Source organism: Lampris incognitus, chromosome 2 (assembly GCF_029633865.1).
Source record: "Lampris incognitus isolate fLamInc1 chromosome 2, fLamInc1.hap2, whole genome shotgun sequence".
Classification (NCBI taxonomy): Eukaryota; Metazoa; Chordata; class Actinopteri; order Lampriformes; family Lampridae; genus Lampris; species Lampris incognitus.
The window spans coordinates 145,062,143-145,082,322 of record NC_079212.1 but is presented as its reverse complement, the minus strand read 5'-3'; the positions used below and the strand labels follow the sequence as shown (position 1 = coordinate 145,082,322).

At 47.3% G+C, this 20,180-nt stretch overlaps 1 protein-coding gene across 1 annotated transcript in view; it reads right to left on the bottom strand.

The window, feature by feature from the left end:
* ripor3 (RIPOR family member 3) overlaps nt 1-20,180 on the bottom strand; it is a 144,778-nt gene that overhangs the window by 111,639 nt on the left and 12,959 nt on the right. Inside the window, exon 2 of the mRNA XM_056301896.1 lies at nt 11,287-11,409. The gene's annotated coding sequence lies outside the window, so the exon portion shown is untranslated. The remainder of the gene's footprint in view (nt 1-11,286; nt 11,410-20,180) is intronic.

Genomic DNA, 20,180 nt, shown 5'->3' with positions numbered 1-20,180 from the left:
GCGCCACTGTGCTACCCAGTGCCAATTATCATTATTGTCATTATTATCATCATTATTATCATCATTATTATTATCATTATTATTATTGTTGTTGTTATTATTACAAATAAAACTGTTGATTGGCATCAGTGTAAGTTGTGTTTAAAGGACCAAATAAAAACACAAGGAACTCTTGAGGTAAGTACAAAACTGAAATGATTCTTCTTCAGGGACTTCTAACTTATTTGTAAGGGTGCAGCCTGTCTGAGGCCGGAGCCATGGCGACACGAAGGGTTAAAAAGCCTTCTGTAGGTGTGGATTATGATATGACAGCTGGTTTTCTGAAGATTTACGGCGCTCCTGTTTTACGAGGTAGAGCAGTTACCCGACCAAGGTTATGAACAGTTGAAGAGTTTAAACACACAACGTCACCAGTGTCTAGCACCGAGCTCAGCCGCCACACCAGTAAATCTGGACCATTATAATCTGAGCCCTGAACTGGGACAAGCACGGGTTCTTTATGGTCCCGCCACGCGTTTGGGGCAGTGACCCATCGTTCCTTTTGAATGCAAGAGGGGGATTTTTGTAACCCAAAACTTGAGTCGTAACGTACTGGGATCAGTTCCTGGCTTTATTTCGATCATTGCGTACACATGGATATAGGTAATCCTGTGATGGCCTGGCAGCCTGTCCAGGGTGTCTCCCCACCTGCTGCACAATGACTGCTGGGGTAGGCTCCAGTATCCCCGCGACCCTGAGAGCAGGATAAGCGGTTTGGATATTGGATGGATGGATATTGGTAATGTGATTGATCCAACAGCCATGTCAACGTGATTCTTCCCCCCACTCTTCCGAGCCGTCCCGGTCTCTGCTCCACCGTGATCAGGGGAGGGCTGCAGACTACCACATGCCTCCTCCCATACATGTGGAGTCGCCAGCCGTTTCTTTTCACCTGACAGCGAGCAGTTTAACCAGGCGGACATAGCATGTGGGAGGATCACGCTATCTCCCCCCCCCCAAACAGGTGACCTGAGCGACCAGAAGCGGCGCTAGTGCAGCGACCAGGAAACATACCCACATCTGGCTTCCCACCTGCAAACACGGCCAAATGTGTCAGTAGGGACGCCCGACCGAGCCGGAGGTAACACGGGGATTCGAACTGCTGATCCCGGGGCCGTGCCTATAGTCCCCGGGTCCTATATTCCCCGGGTCCTATGTTCCCCGATCGGGGAACATAGGACCCTTTCGAAAAAAAAGAGTCCCATATTCCCCGTTTTCCCCTAAAAAGGTCCTATAATCCCGGTTGCAATAGACACCGGGGAACATAGAACCCTCTTTTGGAAAAAGGGTCCTATATTCCCCGCTGTTTCCAGGGGAACATAGGACCTTTTTCCAAATAAAGGGTCCTATATTCCCCGCTATTGCCAATCGAGGAACAAACCGGGGAACTTAGAACCCTTTTTGCAAATTATTTCCTTAACGGGTCCAAAATAATAAAAACTGGGGTCATGGCTGAGATGTAGGCTACGACAATCTATTCCTCCGCTGATTAAATTAGGCCGTATTACCATTGTTGGCTGTTGTATATCGCAGGCCACCTTGGGTGCGTATCCAAATTCGGCCTAGAGGAGGCTGTAATTTGCTTTATTGTTATTTCTTACCAATATTTACTGCAGTAGGCCTAGTTAGTTGGCTCTCCGGCTCAGCATGGACAGTCGGCAATCAACGCAAGTTTGTCTTGCAGTAGGCCCGCCTACCAGTATAACCAGTAGCCATTTCCACCTTCGCTCAAAGTTCAATTTGCACAGCACTGGACACTTCAGCCACTTTCTTGTTACTTTGCAGTTCGTTTTCCATATTAAATCACTTGGCAGACTTTCTTTCAAAAAGACTTTAATGATGAACTTTTTAGGCAGAGAACTTAGACCAGGGCTTGGGAATTTAGGACCAGCACAAAGTATCCATCAACAGGGGCCGCCTACCTTACACAATAGGCTAATTGCCTAATAATAATAATATGTGCTTCTCAAAAAACTAAAGGCTTGTGGAGGTGCTAAACCAAAAACATGAATCAAAGACGAACATCAAAGGATGTAAGGTAACACTCACCAAATGGTAAAGAAATAACAGAGGCAGTCCTCTATTTCACCATTTTATTGTTTGGCATCAGTCATTAAGGTTTCACCCGGCCAAGTTAATGACTGATGCCAAACAATGAAATGGTAAAATAGAGAATTGTGTCTTTTTTTTCATTTGATGAGTGCTACCTTACATCCTTTGATGTTCTTCTTTAATAATAATAATAATAATAATAATAGCAATAGTAATAATATCAATAATAATAATAAGAAATAATACATAATAATAATAATAACAGCCTAATAATAATAATGATAATAATAATAATAATAGCCTAATTATAAAAGAGGCCTGATAACAAATAACAATTACAGGCATAATACTATCAATAGTAACACTGATAATAGGCTATTAATAACAAAATGCTTCTAGTAAAAGCTTGGCTGAAAAAGGGTTGGTCTATGGCAGAAGGCCCCCAGAAAAGGCATGGTCTAAAACAAAAATCTCCAAGGCCTAACTAGGCTAACGTTAAGGCTTTTTTCTTCTTCAAAAAAGCAAAATGAGTAGTCCTAGTCCATTAGGCTACTCAACAAAGAGGGGCTAAAACCCTGGATTTGACGTTGCCGACGCTGCAGGACCCTTTGCACATTATAGATCCTTCTGATTGGGACTGTTGGCTCCCTCGCAACTTCTGCAACCACCCCCTGTCGGACGGTGCACCATTTCTCCGTCAGGGGGATGCACGTGTTCCCCAACATCGTGCACAATAATGTTAGCATCCACGTCCTCCACTTCAAATCTATTTGTGATCAGTGGCACTCTACAGTTCCACCTCCAGCACCTCCATCTAATGGTGTCTTGATTGGTGCGGTGCTTCTGATATCTGAAGTTCTCATGTACCAACACTTTGCCGCCTCGATCACCATCCATAACTATCGCCATTGTTTGTCTTCTTGTAGGCTAGTAAGCACATGACAGTGAGTCCACGAGTTATCACCGATAACAACCGATTGTTGCAAACTGTTGCAAGTTGGCGGGCGGTTTAGACATTGGTGAATTTTGATCATGTGGTTTAGAACGCCAGGAAACTTGCGTGCAGATGACCACACATCCACGACAAGTTTTAAATATTTCCAAACTCGAAATCATGTGTGCCTTTGGCTATTTATAAATTATTTTTCGAGGAATATGTGTTTTGTGATTCAGCTTTAGCGTTGTTGATTAGCCTTTCATTCATATTTTGTCAAAAAGGCGTATTCATTAGCCTAGGCCTATGTCCCGTTGTTTCTGTAGCATACAGCATCTTAGAATCTTAAGAGACCAGGCAGATATTATGATTTTATTGTTACTACCATGCTATATTAGCCTACTTTATAATTATAAATATTTCAATTATCCAATTTTTAGCATTTCTAATATAAGGCTATATTGTTATTATTATTATCATCATCATCATCATTATTATTAGGCTATTATTATTATTATTATGTTATTATTATTATTATTATTATTATCATTACAATTATGATGCTTAAAAGGCCTTACTGAGCAGATGGTTTCTATCTAATATCTGTCAGATGCTTTTCCCAATAAGCTGGTGTGGTTATGATGGGAACGACGGCTTTCTAGCGAACATAGAAGAAGTGGGTCGGAATTGGCCTATTGTCGGTATCAGCCAGCTTTCGCAGGAGTCTATCCCTGGTACAATGCACTAGACCTCTGGGAGATGGACTGCTGAGGACGGAACACAACACCTATCCTCAGCTCCCAGCACTTCTCGCACAATGTGCTACTCACACGCTGAGTTGGCGGCACCTGGGATCGAACTCACGACCTTGCGATCCATAGGCGAGAGCTCTACCGACTGAGCTACGCCCGGGTACAATTGCCCAAGGAGCATAGGCTTACTATATTACATTCAGACACAGACGAGCCAGCTCACCTACTCGGCGAGGCGCCTTTGCCTCGATAAGTGACACATTTCACGCATAAATATCAGAGAACTGCCGGGGTGGGTTATGCGCCCAAATATAGGCTATAGCCTAATAAGTTGACATTGGTTTAGTGTCGAAAGTTTCCACATACTTTAGCCAACCTGGACTTTGTGAATTCGTTTTTGTGATATAAAAATAGAAATCGTATGATTCATTGTCTTCTTAATAATCTGCCCTAAATAATGCATTATTGAAAATGCACTTTTTGCGCCAAACAGCGTCAAACCTGCTGACCGGGGAACATAGGACCTTTCTTTATAAAAAGGGTCCTATGTTCCCCGGGTGCCCTAGGGGAACATAGGACCCTTTTTATAAAGAAAGGTCCTATGTTCCCCTGCACATACAAAACGGGGAACATAGGACCCTTTTGGGGAAAAGTGGGGAATATAGGGCCCTCTGTATACAAAAAGGTCCGATATTCCCCGGTCTCATACAAAGCGGGGAACATAGGACCCGGGGAATATAGGGAGGACCCCCCTATCCCCGTGTTGGTAGGCAATGGAACAGACTGCCACGCCACCCGGACGCCCCGCCCCATCAACATGCTTCTTTGTATGATCACTAGACTGTATGCTCCACAGATATGACATATTAACCATTTCCCTCCATCTCTCGGTCCTTTAGTCTGCACAATGCATTTCTGCCCATTTAGTCCGTGTAAAGATTATTTTGGTGTCACTACAAAACCAGCTAACGACGGCATTTATTTTAGTATTTCCAACATCTGAAAGTGGACCACGTCATTACCAGGTTGTGCAACACACTGATGGGCGAGTGGATTGTGGCCGCTGACAGCACCATGAATTGCTCATCACTTGCGACCGCAATCTGTCCCGTCTCAAGGTCCGATTCACTAAACATACCGCGCTAATGATATTACAACGCAAACACGCCCACAACGTTTTGCAGCCGAGTGCAATTATCCATGTGGCAAGGTATAAATGGTGGCTTTGCTCCAAGAACACAGCACAGGTTCAGGCAACAACTGTCTGACCTGGCAACCTGTATCTCTTAATGATTCTGTTCTCAGCTAAATCAAAAAGGGACATTCCACTTCGAAATACCCGCTCACGAGCACGCCTGGCACGATGATATGAGGGGCCATGAGGGACATTATTCAGAATCAACTCGTTCATATACCAGACTGAAAACCACACAACTGAAACACTCTCACATACACAGCGTATGGGAGGATTTCAGGTAAACCGGAAGACGTTTCAGCTGAAACAGAAGACACTTCGGTTGAACTTGGGGAGTTACAATGAGCGGTTGCTGCCCTGTTGTTGTCGCGTTTGACAGGGCCCCGACGGTCTCCGGTGAGGCCAACATAGTGTTAAGTAACGCTGCCGCTTCGGTAAGATTGCGTGCAGGCTATTGAGCAGACATCAGTGTCGCTAACGAACCAACACCACTCAATAGCCCGTATTATGATTTGCGCTCTTTTCTCAAGCACCTTCCGGTTCACCTGAAACGTCTTCCGGTTTTAACTGAAATCCTCTCAGACGCTGTTTATGCGAGAGTGTTTCAGTTGAGTATGTAAAAGCATCTCACTTGTGTGTGTGTGTGTGTGTGTATGTGTGGTTTTCAGTGTAGTATATGAACAAATTAATTCTGAATAACGTCCCTCATGGCCCCTCATATATTGATGCCTTCGCCTGGCTACAGTCACTGCTGTCATGAGCGTCAGTTACCACCAACTCTTTGAAGACGCTAATCATTTTCACTCTGACTGCGTGTGGCTATTAGCACTGGTGTTTTCCAATGAGGCTCATTTGCATAGAAAGGAGCCAATTTTAGGCCAAATATATTCATATGACCTAATGTAAATACAGGCAAACAGCACCGTAGCACCGAGACGCTGTTTGCTTGAGTGCTCCTGTTTTTCACCCCTTTGCGACTGCTTTAAGAATTGGGCGGCTTCTTTTTGTCTTATCTGTGTGGGTTTAGTGGCCGCACAAACCGTGCAATCCTTTTGTGAACTCGCCCGTGAGACTTCGCCGGTGTCCCGGGCGGCTGCCACGCCTGTTGTGATCCGGGATCTGTAACCTCCTACTGACACGCACAGTTCCAAAAACCAAAAGAAATGGGGAGTTAAACAGGTTTTGAGGGCATCCGGGTAGCGTGGCGGTCTATTCCGTTGCCTACCAACACGGGGGATCGCCGGTTCGAATCCCCGTGTCACCTCCGGCTTGGTCGGGCGTCCCTACAGACACAATTGGCCGTGTCTGCGGGTGGGAAGTCGGCTGTGGGTATGTGTCCTGGTTGCTGCACCAGAGCCTCCTCTGGTCGGTCGAGGGGCCTGTTCAGGGGGGGGGGGCTGGGGGGAATAGCGTGATCCTCCCACGCACTACGTGAAACTCCTCACTGTCAGGTGAAAAGAAGTGGCTGGTGACTCCACATGTATCGGAAGAGGCATGTGGTAGTCTGCAGCCCTCCCCGGATTGGCAGAGGGGGTGGAGCAGAGACCAGGACGGGTTGGAAGAGTGGGGAAAATGGCCAGGTATAATTGGGAGAAAAAAGGAGGACCCCCCCCCCCCCAAAAAAAAAGGTTTTGAATACGTCGATTGAGACCTTGCCCCGGCTTTAGATATCAGGTAAAGGCGTTCACATAGCAATTTGACTACTCACAGCAGTCTCATACCTGGGGTTACATCAGCACATTAGTGTGCACTTAAACACACCCGGTGTAAAGGAGCTGGTGTCCGTTCGTGTCGTCCAGTCATGTCATGTCGCTTTTTGTCTCACAGCTGCAGAGGCGTAGTCAGACTTTGAGAGTCATTACAATGGAGAAGGATTAGCAACACCCTGTCTAGCAGCAATACCGGTTTATCAACGGCTGTGCAGTACGATGGATCCCGTTGTTCAAATCTACACTTTGTGTTTCTAGGGGGTCTCACGGCAGTTACACAAAGCCAAGTGTCGATATGAACAGCTGGTTTAGCATCACGTGTTGTCATGGGGTAGTGAAATGAATGTGGGACTCTACTGTCCTTGTAAAAAACTTCTGCCACTAGGCTCTTACGTCACTTCCTGTACCTTTATTCTCTCTAGTGAATGATGAGGCTCTGACTCAGACTGACAGGAGTGTACTCCTGCGTAATCCTAAGAGACGAACGGCTGACAGGGACATGTCAGGACAGGTCTGTCTGACAGAGACCGGCTGACAGACCAGATGAGCTGAAAAAACCAGTCGAGGAGTGGGAGTCGTCCATAACCGCTGGCAAACACACACATACAAATACACGTGCATTCCCTGAATTGCCATTGTCATGGGATCAGAGAAGGTTTAAGGACAGGATGTTGTGTTGCTGTAGAGCCCCCTGAGGCAAATTTGTAATTTGTCATACTGGACTACACAAAGGCGGCACGGTGGCGCAGTGGTTAGCGTGGTCGCCTCACAGCAAGAAGGTCCTGGGTTCGAGCCCCGGGGTAGTCCAACCTTGAGGGTCATCCCGGGTCGTCCTCTGTGTGGAGTGTGCATGTTCTCCCCGTGTCAGGCGTCTCTCCAGACACAGTTGGCCGTGTCTGCAGGTGGGAAGCCGGATGTGGGTGTGTGTCCTGGTCGCTGCACTAGCACCTCCTCTGGTCAGTCACGGCGCCTGTTTGGGGGGGGGGGACTGGGGGGAATAGTGTGATCCTCCCATGCGCTACATCCCCCTGGTGAAACTCCTCACCGTCAGGTGAAAAGAAGCGGCTGGTGACTCCACGTTTCGGAGGAGGCTTGTGGTAGTCTGCAGCCCTCCCCGGATCAGCAGAGGGGGTGGAGCAGAGACCGGGACAGCTGGGAAGAGTGGGCTAATTGGACAGGTACAATTGGAGAGAAAAGGGGGACCCCCCCCCATAAAAAAACTCAGTTCTTTCAGACTGTCTGAGAATAAAGAGCTGGTTCCCAGTAAGTTCATTTGATTTAAAGATAATTTTCATGTCCTAAAGGCCCCACAACTCGTCAGAGGAAATTATCTTTTCTTTTCTTAAGAAAGACACAAAAAGGAAAAATACAGCAGAAAAAATCACAACACAAATGCTAACGAGACAAAGATGAAGATACATGTCGGACTACAAGACCTTTGCCATATTACACCACAAAAGGCTGTCCATGTACCCATACCAACTCTAAAAACCCCACATGAGAACATCATTAGCCACCCATTTCTCTGTCCAGGACCTCCTGATATATAGCCTCCCGCCGATGGGTGCTCTTGAGTTACACAATTCCCGCAGCTTGTCCGTACAGAGGTCATGATCTTCCATTTTACACCTTCCCAATAGCGGGTCTAATGAATCAGACATGACTGCAAGGCTTTGCCACAGCCGGGGTTCTCCAGCACAGACACAAAGATGGTAAATGCGGGTTCAAACAGCCTGATTATTTAAACACTATTTATTTATTTATTGGGGATACTTCCCCCCTTTTTCTCCCCAATTGTATCCTGCTCCAAGCCCTCTGCCGATCCGGGGAGGGCTGCAGACTACCACATGTCTCCTCCGATACAAGTGGGGGTTGCTAGCCGCTTCTTTTCACCTGACGGTGAGGAGTTTCACCAGGGGGACGTAGCACGTGGGAGGATCACGCTATTCCCCCCAGTTCCCCCTCCCCCCAAACAGGCACCCCGACCAGCCAGAGGAGGTGCTAGTGCAGCGACCAGGACACAAACCTACATCCGGCTTCCCACCCGCAGACAGGGCAAGTTGTGTCTGTAGGGACGCCCAACCAAGCCGGAGGTAACACGGGGATTTGAACCGGCGATCCCCGTGTTGGTAGGCAACGGAATAGACCGCTACGCTACCCGGACGCCCATTTAAACACCATTTAAACACCAAAGTTGAGTTTAAACAAGATTTCCATGTCTCTATGGGATTTTAATCTCTTCTCTCTGGACGCTATTTAATCTGTCCCGAGTCCTGAGTCCTGAGTCCCGAGTCCTGAGGCCAGCAGCACTCTGCCACAACGACGAACTAAACATCACCTCTCACAGTTTCACTTAACTGAGTCGGTTCTTTTTAGTGACTCACTTTGTGAACGTCCGAACCTATGATCCAGTACCTCGCACCGATCAATCTGATGACTGAACTGAAGGCTCTCAATTCATCTGTTCACTTCGCCAACAAATTGGATTAAACGTGGTAGTCACAGGGAGGCGTTGTACTGAGCGTTTGGCAATAAACAAGTTTGATAAATTGGTGAATTATTGTTTTATCTCTCTGCACTCCAGAGACTGCTGCTTTGGGTTTGTGGTGGGATCTGCTGTCTACTGGGTTGAAAGTTCAACACGTTCAAAAGATCCAGTGTTTCTGAATGATTCGTTGGGGAATTGTACATCACTATTGTCCCTTACTTCCTTAAATCAGTTTGTGAGAAACTCGCTTATTAAAAATCCTGTTTTGCATGAATTCTGATGTAAATGAAAAACTGAAGCTAAATATGTCTCATTTTCAGGATGGATTCTTCCGTGACTTTCAAACGAATTTCAGGTGGCTTTTTTTTTTTAATCACACAATGTCACAGCCAAATACCCCAACAGTCAAACTTAATGGTTTGATACTTTTCATCAGATGAGTGTGGCCACGAATCTTTATGAAAACAGTTAGAATCATTGTCCTACACAGTTATTAAGTTTTTATTGTGAAGCAGGAATGAAGTTCATAGTAGTTTACAACCTCTCCTAGGCCTTTTCCATATACACGTGCTGGCTTGGCTTGACTCGGTTTGACATGGCGCATCAAACCAGCGTGGCTGGGATTTGCATTTCCATTGTAACAGGTCTACCCGCTCAAAGGTGGGTCTTTCACTGATGTCGCACTTGTCTTCAGCTGATGACGTTTAAAAGCAACGCCCTCTACAGTGTTGTTTACTAATGCACTGTGCAACGGAGGGTGGTAGCTAGCTACAGCTGATCTTCAACAACCACAATGCACACCACTGCAGCTATGGCAGCATCACCATCAGATCTTCCTTTATGTCACTCAGCAACCAGATTGCACACACACACACCATATAAGGCACAAACACAAGTAGAAGACCGTCACAGAAAGGTGAGTCAGTTCATCTGGACACAACGTTTATTGAGAGAAACGTTTCATCATCATCTAAGTGACCTCTTCAGTCTCAACTGACTGCAGGTATCCTCACCCTTATAAACAATAGTTACATAGCGACCGAAACTAACGATCGGTTTCATATGCAAATTGGCGTGACCATTGACTAGAGTTTCAATAACCATGTGTACTGTTCACAGAGGATTGGGTAATAGTTGTAATCACAGAATTGTAAGATGGTGACAGATGTACTTAGGTCCCCCCCTCTGTTCGGGGATGGTCGTTCCCTCTTCACATAGATGGCCTCTTTGACCCCCCCCCCCCCATTCCAACCAGCGTTCCTCCCTATGAAGGATGTGCGCATCCTCATCCGTGAAAGAGTGGCCACTGGCCTGTAGATGGTGCAGACTGTATAGATGGCGCAGACTGTAGATGGTGTAGCCCTTGGAGTCCTGGTCTGACGTGTTAACACTTCTATGTTGTGCCATCCTCTTGGCCATTGTCTGTTTAGTTTCCCCGGTGTACAATTCACGGCAATCCTCCCGGCACTTAACAGCTACACTACACTGCTCTGTTTGTGCCGGGGGACCCGATCCTTGGAGTGGACCGATTTCTGGCGCAGTGTGTTTTGGGTTTGAAAGTAACTGAGACTCGGCATTTGGAAAATATGCATCTCAGGTGTTCCGACACTCCCACAACATACAGAATCACCACTGGTTTATGCTTAGACAGCTGTTGTCCTTCTCCCCTCTTCCATCGGCTGGTGCACTGTTTGGGCGTCTTCCTGGCCTTGACAAACACTCAGTTAGCATAACCACACTTAACCAGGACCTGTTTAATGTGGGATTTCTCCCCTTCCCCGGCCGCTGTGCTGGTGGGGACGTTTTCAGCTGGGTGGTAGTGTACTAAACAGTTATTATTTTCATTGTAACTCTAGTTAATGGCCACGGCAATTTGCATATGAAACTGATCATTGGGAGAGGCCCCAGCATCCCCGCGACTCTGAGAGCAGGATAAGCGGTTTGGATAATGGATGGATGGACTGATCATTGGTTTTGGTCATTAGACCACTGTATTGTTTATAAGGGTGGGGACACCTGCAGTCAGTTGAGCCTGAAGAGGCCTCTTGAGTGATGAAACGTTTCTCTCAATAAACTGTGTCCAGATGAACTGATTCAACTTTCAGTGATTTTCTTACCTGGATCATTGAGCCTGCATCAAGACAACCAGAAGAGTGCACTCAGTAGAGAGCAGATCTCCGGCAGGTGTATCTCCCCTTCTCCGGTGCTCCGACTTGGCAACAAACCACCCTTTCGTTCACCTAATGGGAGAAGGGGCTCTTATTAAAAGACTTCGGCTGTTTAACCGTCGCGGTTTTCATGGTATATAATAAATGTAGGCGAACGACTTTCACTCAAAGTAACAAAACAACGGTAAGAAAACATAGCTCATGTTTTATGTAGCTACTGAGGTTGTACCGTCTTTCCCTCTTCTCGCTACTGAGCAAGGGCACTGGCAGCAGGCGTCAGCACCTTCCTTACATTAATACTCTGGAGACGCTTAGTGTTGTCCACAGGTTTAATAACGTCCGAAGTTGTGAAACTAAAATCAAAAAACACAAATCTCAAATTATTGGAATGTAGTACTCATTCATACTCCTTTACATTAACACGTTTTTCACTGCAGCACTAAACAATATGAAAGCTAGCCTAACACTAGCAGTCCCCAGGGGGACGTAGCACATGGGAGGGTCACGCTATTCCCCCCAGTTCCCCCTCCCCACTGAACAGGCGCCCCGACTGACCAGAGGAGGCGCTAGTGCAGCGACCAGGACACATACCCACATCCGGCTTCCCACCCGCAGACATGGCCGACTGTGTCTGTAGGGACATCTGACCAAGCCGGAGGTAACACGGGGATTCGAACAGGCGATCCTCGTGTTGGTAGGCAACGGAATAGACCGCTACGCTACCCAGACGACCCAGCTGATTGCTACTGGACCTTCTTCCGGTTGACCTATTGCGTTTACAGGCGTAACTTATGGGGGGGTCAGGGGGGACATGTCCCCCTCAATATTTAGAAGAGGTGAATTTGTCCCCCCCCCAAAAAAATATATCATGAATGATAATGTTAACTCCCTCGCCAGAAAAGGTAAAATAACAACACAGACAGTCGAACTACTTAAAATGTCTTTCCTACTTGTTTTCCAACGATTTCCTACACCCCTATGCTTGGACCATACCATGTTAACCTTGCCACTGGGACTGCCGACTTCGTTGCTGTCTTGCAGTTGCCCCTGACAACCAGAGCATGAATGATGGTGTAAGCAAGTGTAAGTAACGTAGCTAGCCAGCTAGCTTGTCTAGCCCAGTACACCACCCTCTCTTACCTTTGGGCTTTCTGAGTTAGATTTTCTTACGTATCTCCGGATGAATTATAGCCTTATCTAGTTTATAACTTGTGTTTGGGGTTATCAGTTCAGACCCCCTCACGAACTAGCTAGCTAGCTAGCTAGCGCTTGCTAACAGTAAGTTAGCTTAGATGAACTTGAACTGATGATTTCGGGCACATGAGATAACATAATAGGTACATCTACAAACCAATGTGTGCCAAGGGTATAGTATAGTTCAAATGCATCTACTACTTTCATTCACAGAGTCGACATGAGCAAGAGGAAAGTAACAGAAGGCATCTGACAGGCTAGCCTATCTGAAAGTTGTTGTTCTTTTACATAAATAAGACATTGCCCCAATAAATTGATGTAGAAAAAGGGCAAATTGGTGCATACAAATTCACCAGAATGCAGGAAATTAAATGTGTGATGCTCAAAATTTCCAGGGGGGGGGGACCCCCTGACCCCCCGCTAAATGTGCCTCCCCCCCAATGCTCAAGTGAAACTTACTCCACTGATTGCGTCACATACTAAACAAGCGACAAACAAGTTAGCGAGCGGGGTCCGTGTGGAGCGGTGAAAACACGGACAGCTTTACAGCGCAGCGCCTTTCACACGCACTCCACGCTTTACTTTTGGTAAAATGTGAGATGCCACGGTGACGCCGTGCTGTTCGACTTCCGGGTGAAAGACCGCCGTGCGGGAACTACGGATCATGCGCAGAACGCCTCGACCAGTTCGGGGCCAACTGAAGCGTACCGCATTGTCTAGGTCAGTGTTTCTCAACCCAGTCCTCAAGGACCCCCTATCCTGCAGATTTTCTTTGCAACCCTGAATAGGTACCTGTTTGTAGTTATTCAGCAGTGAATGTCAGAGTTTGCACACCTTGCATAATTAAGTGCTGTGAGATGATTGGTTGAGTAAGTACAAGCAGGGCTACCTATGCAGGGTTACAATGAAAATCTGCAGGATAGGGGGTCCTTGAGGACTGGGTTGAGAAACACTGATCTAGGTCAGTGGTTCTCAACCTTTTTGGGGTCCTGGACCCCCTGCGTGTTTTTGATCTACCCTGAGGACCCCTCCACCTGATCTTGGGGGAGGGGGGTTGCAATTTGATAGAAACAGTAGAAACTGCATTTTAAATTGCATTATAGCATTTATTCACTCTTTGGGGCAAAAATAAGAGCTTTCAGTTGTAACTTAGATATAGTTAACAAAACAAAATTCTTATGCAGTAACTTTCAGATATATGTAACAAAACAGAATATGTATTCAGTAACTTTCAGATATATGTAACAAAACAGAATATGTATTCAGTAACTTTCAGATATATGTAACAACACAGAATATGTATTCAGTAACTTTCAGATATATGTAACAACAGAATTTTTATGCGGTAACTTTTAACAATGCAAACGGGAGCGAGATCTCTTATTAAAATACAATAAATTACACTTGTGAAACAGATGTAATTAGAGAAAAAAGTCCTGTTACCCTTTATAGTTTAGGTAGATAAAGGTCTCAGTCACATTTGAGTAAAATAATCCTATTTCTATAAATGTCATAGGATCTTTTTTTTAAAGATATTTTATTTTCACGGACCCCTTGCAATTACACCACGGACCACTAGGGGTCCGCGGACCCCCGGTTGAAAAACACTGCAATAAAGTATAAATATATATATACACTACCGTTCAAAAGTTTGGGATCACCCAAACAATTTTGTGTTTTCCATGAAAAGTCACACTTATTCACCACCATATGTTGTGAAATGAATAGAAAATAGAGTCAAGACATTGACAAGGTTAGAAATAATGATTTGTATTTGAAATAAGGTTTTTTTTACATCAAACTTTGCTTTCGTCAAAGAATCCTCCATTTGCAGCAATTACAGCATTGCAGACCTTTGGCATTCTAGCTGTTAATTTGTTGAGGTAATCTGGAGAAATTGCACCCCACGCTTCCAGAAGCAGCTCCCACAAGTTGGATTGGTTGGACTGGCACTTCTTGCGTACCATACGGTCAAGCTGCTCCCACAACAGCTCAATGGGGTTCAGATCTGGTGACTGCGCTGGCCACTCCATTACCGATAGAATACCAGCTGCCTGCTTCTGCTCTAAATAGTTCTTGCACAATTTGGAGGTGTGTTTAGGGTCATTGTCCTGTTGTAGGATGAAATTGGCTCCAATCAAGCGCTGTCCACTGGGTATGGCATGGCGTTGCAAAATGGAGTGATAGCCTTCCTTATTCAGAATCCCTTTTACCCTGTACAAATCTCCCACCTTACCAGCACCAAAGCAACCCCAGACCATCACATTACCTCCACCATGCTTAACAGATGGCGTCAGGCATTCTTCCAGCATCTTTTCATTTGTTCTGCGTCTCACAAACGTTCTTCTTTGTGATCCAAACACCTCAAACTTGGATTCATCCGTCCACAACACTTTTTTCCAGTCTTCCTCTGTCCAATGTCTGTGTTCTTTTGCCCATCTTAATCTTTTTCTTTTATTGGTCAGTCTCAGATATGGCTTTTTCTTTGCCACTCTGCCCTGAAGCCCAGAATCCCGCAGCCGCCTCTTCACTGTAGATGTTGACACTGGTGTTTTGCGGGTACTATTTAATGAAAATGCCAGTTGGGGACCTGTGAGGCGTCTGTTTCTCAAACTAGAGACTCTAATGTACTTATCTTCTTGCTCAGTTGTGCAACGCGGCCTCCCACTTCTTTTTCTACTCTGGTTAGAGCCCGTTTGTGCTGTCCTCTGAAGGGAGTAGTACACACCGGTGTAGGAAATCTTCAATTTCTTAGCAATTTCTCGCATGGAATAGCCTTCATTTCTAAGAACAAGAATAGACTGTCGAGTTTCAGATGAAAGTTCTCTTTTTCTGGCCATTTTGAGCGTTTAATTGACCCCACAAATGTGATGCTCCAGAAACTCAATCTGCTCAAAGAAGTTCCCATCCAACCAATCCAACTTGTGGGAGCTGCTTCTGGAAGCGTGGGGTGCAATTTCTCCAGATTACCTCAACAATTTAACAGCTAGAATGCCAAAGGTCTGCAATGCTGTAATTGCTGCAAATGGAGGATTCTTTGACGAAAGCAAAGTTTGATATAAAAAAATCTTATTTCAAATACAAATCATTATTTCTAACCTTGTCAATGTCTTGACTCTATTTTCTATTCATTTCACAACATATGGTGGTGAATAATTGTGACTTTTCATGGAAAACACAAAATTGTTTGGGTGATCCCAAACTTTTGAATGGTAGTGTATATATTGTAACGTGCATGGATAAGAAGACACGCTGGCCGCTGGCTGGCTGGCGGGTCTGACCCCTTAGTCGAGCGGTTAGCGATCCCTCCTGCGGTGCGGGCGATACGGGTTCGCTTCCCGGCCACGGCAGTTCATGTGGTTGCGTTGTCCCCCGAATTCGCTACAATATATACTGTAACCGGTTATTTTCTTGCTCGGTGTGGGATTCGATACGGGGTGTACTGCACCACAAGGCGACGTCACTAACCGCTCGGCTAAAGGGTCAGACCCGTTAGCTAGGGGCTAACGTGTCTTATTAGGAGTTTACACTACTAGTACATATACTTGAAGTTTACTTGAACTTGAAGTTTACTTAAGTTTAGTTAATAAAATAAACTTCAAGTATAGCAGAAAATACGCAATACCTGGCAATGAATCAAAACAACAGCTGGTCAAGTTCGAGGTACAACGTGAACAGCACTCCCGCTCCTGCACGTGAAGATGAGGGTTGGTTAGAATGGTCGCGACGGCCATTCGCACCCCATCAGCTAGCACTAACATTAGCTAGCATTTCAGAACGCGTTCAACCAGCATCAACATATTATGTAACCGGTTATTTTCTTGCCCGGTGCGGGATTCGATACGGGGTGTACTGCACCACAAGGCGACATCACTAACCGCTCGGCTAAAGGGTCAGAACCGTTAGCTAGGGGCTAACGTGTCTTATTAGTAGTTTACATTAGCTAGCATTTCAGAACGCGTTCAACCAGCATCAATATATTCAATAAAACACATTCACAACTGCCTGATCTCCACTCTGTGACGTGCCTTATGAATGTCTATGCACATCCATAAGGCACGTTACAGTTAGATAAAACTTGCACGACATCATGACATATTATATCACAAAACAGAAGCGGAGCTCCTACTTTAACGTACCGTCTTCGCCTCTATCGTCACGGAAAGGGAACGACTGTAGCAAAGACAGCCAACTCCAACCAACCAGCAATGCCCAGGTTATACCAGAGGGGGCATCACTGTAACGCAACACAAAGAAGTACCAGCCAGTCACCAGCCAGTCAGACTAGCTTGGTCTCGTCAGAAAGGCACGAACTGAGGAAGCCTCTTGGATGAGAGGCGAAACGTCTTCGCGGATATATACCAAGTCCAGTTGAACTTGATCCAACTCCTTTGGATAACACAAAGAAACAAGAAATATCACGTTGAGCGTTAGCGGCACTGTGGCGCAGTGGTTAGTGCGGTCACCTCCCAGCAAGAAGGTTTGGGGTTTGATCCCCCGGGGTAGTCCAACCTTGGGGGTCATCCCGGGTCCCGGGTTTGCATGTTCTCTGTGTGGGTTTCCTTCGGGTGCTCCGCTTTCCTCCCACAGTCCAAAGATGTAGGTCAGGTAGTTCGTTCGTTCGTTCGTTCGTTCGTTCGTTCGTGTGAGGTGGCGGCCGCCTGTCCAGGGTGTCTTCCCGTTGGGCAATGACTGCTGGGATAGGCTCCGAGTGAGTGTGAGGTGGCGGCCGCCTGTCCAGGGTGTCTTCCCGTTGGGCAATGACTGCTGGGATAGGCTCCGAGTGAGTGTGAGGTGGCGGCCCCCTGTCCAGGGTGTCTTCCCGCCGGGCAATGACTGCTGGGATAGGCTCCGAGTGAGTGTGAGGTGGCGGCCGCCTGTCCAGGGTGTCTTCCCGCCGGGCAGTGACTGCTGGGATAGGCTCCGAGTGAGTGTGAGGTGGCGGCCGCCTGTCCAGGGTGTCTTCCCGCCGGGCAATGACTACTGGGATAGGCTCCGAGTGAGTGTGAGGTGGCGGCCGTCTGTCCAGGACGTCTTCCCGCCGGGCAGTGACTGCTGGGATAGGCTCCGAGTGAGTGTGAGGTGGCGGCCGCCTGTCCAGGGTGTCTTCCCGCCGCGCAATGACTGCTGGGATAGGCTCCGAGTGAGTGTGAGGTGGCGGCTGCCTGTCCAGGGTGTCTTCCCGTTGGGCAATGACTGCTGGGATAGGCTCCGAGTGAGTGTGAGGTGGCGGCCGCCTGTCCAAGGTGTCTTCCCGCCGGGCAGTGACTGCTGGGATAGGCTCCAAGCATCCCTGAGAGCAGGACAAGCGGTTCGGATAATGGATGCATGGACGTTAAACGTTACTCCCTTGTTCATGTTCATTGCTGCTTCACTTGGTATCTATCGCTTATGGCTTGAAAAACGGAGACGGGATAACGAAATGGATCTAGAAGAGTCACCATACGGGCGAAGCCCATATATGACGTCACCGCAAGCCGCTTGGAGGCGATTCTGGGGCTCTTTAGACCAGACTCCGAGATGGTCCACCTCACGTGCGAACTAGACGTTTAAACTGGTCCTGGAAGTGGAAGCGGCGGCGTGGTGTGACTCGGCGTGGCCAGAAGGGCCAATGGAAAACCCCATGATCCGTTCTTCATGGAGAACCTGGGAGTCTGGTTTCAACAGCTCGCACAGCAGGGGCACCACAGGACGAGCGGGGGTGTGTGCGTGTGTGTGTGTCTGTGCGTGCGTGCGTGTGTGTTTAAGTGGGTTAAGGATTATAAAAGTGGAAAGAGAGACACTATAAGTAACTAAAACTGTAAATCTCTCTCACACATACACACAAAACCCACACTGTATACACCAAGGCGGATACTCCTCACACACACACAACGTTCAGACACTTGCAGATACACACAGTCACGCACACAAGCAACACGGACACATACTGCACATGCAAACACACACACACACACACACACACACACACACACACACACACACACACACACGCAGGCCTGGTTTCCAGTCTGATGAATTGCAGTTTGCTAGACTTTCCGTGAGCGCGCGCCAAAGTGTGAGCCCAGAGGTGGCGTCATAACTCACATCTATAGTTTCTGTCCATCCAGGAGGAGGAGGAGGAGGAAGAGGAGGAGGAGGAGCAGCAGGGTCGTGCTGATTGTGCGACGCAGGGAGGTCTGTGGTGTGAACAGGGTCAGGTGACTTTGACCATTGAACTCTGATTTGTGACCTTGGCCTCTACTGATACGCCACCTCTGGTCCGTCTTTCCTACTCTCCTCCCCCTTCGCTCATCTGCACACTCTTCTTCTCTTCCAACCAATCAGTCGATCAAGTTGCATTTATAGCGCTTTTCTAGCTACGACAGCCACTCAAAGCGCTTTAATTCACACACACATCACACGCACACACATCACACGCACACACATCACACGCACACACATCACACGCACACACATCACACACACACACATCACACGCACACACATCACACGCACACACACACACATCACACGCGAGTCCCCTGCACTTTTTAGTGGAACTCGTATCTAGCGAATATCGTATCTTTCTGTTATTCTCGCTTTCCTCCACCCCCTCTCTCTCTCCTTCTCTCTCCCTCTCTCTCTCCCTCTCTCCTTCTCTCTCTCCTTCTCTCTCCCTCCCTCTCTCCTTCTCTCTCTCCTTCTCCCTCTCTCTCTCCTTCTCTCCTCTCTCTCCTTCTCTCTCCCTCCCTCTCTCCTTCTCTCTCCCCTTCTCTCTCCCTCTCCCTCTCCTTCTCTCCCTCTCTCCTTCTCTCTCTCCTTCTCCCTCTCTCTCCCTCCTTCTCTCTCTCCCTCTCTCCTTCTCTCTCTCCTTCTCTCTCCTTCTCTCCCTCTCTCTCTCCTTCTCTCTCCCTTTCTCTCCTTCTCTCTCCCTTTCTCTCCTTCTCTCTCTCTCCCTCTCCCCCCCTCTCCCTCCCTCTCTCTCTCCTTTTCTCTCTCTCCCTCTCTCCTTCTCTCTCTCTCCCTCCTTCTCTCCCTCTCTCCTTCTCTCTCCCTCTCTCTCTCTCCTTCTCTCTCCCTCCTTTTCTCCCTGCCCTTCTCTCTCCCTCTCTCTCTCTCCTTCTCTCTCCCTCTCTCCTTCTCTCTCTCCCTCTCTCTCTCCGTCTCCCTTCTCTCCTTCTCTCTCTCCCTCCCTCTCTCCTTCTCTCTCTCTCCCTCTTTCCCTCTCTCCTTTTCTCTCTCTCTCTACTTCTCTCTCTCCCTCCTTCTCTCCCTCTTTCCCTCTCTCCTTTTCTCTCTCTCTCCCTCTCTCTTTCCTCCTCTCCCTCCCTCTCTCTCTCCTTCTCTCCCTCTCTCTCTCCTTCTCTACCTCTCTCTCCTCTCTCTCCATCTTTCTGTCCTCATCACTTTATCTTTCTCCAGTTCTGGTTTGCTTTTGCTCTTCCGCTATCCCACTCCTGCCCCCCCCCTCTCTCCCTCTCCCCCCCCCCTCTCTCCCCAGTGAAATTAAAAAACAGAAATGTCTTTAAAATCACATTCCAAAACATTTAGATTTAAACTCAGCTTGGGACTTGTTGCGCGCACAACACACGCACACACCACCACCGTCTCCATGACAAGCACAGCCCGCCGGAGGCTCTTAACATGCGTTATGAACCTCCACGTCA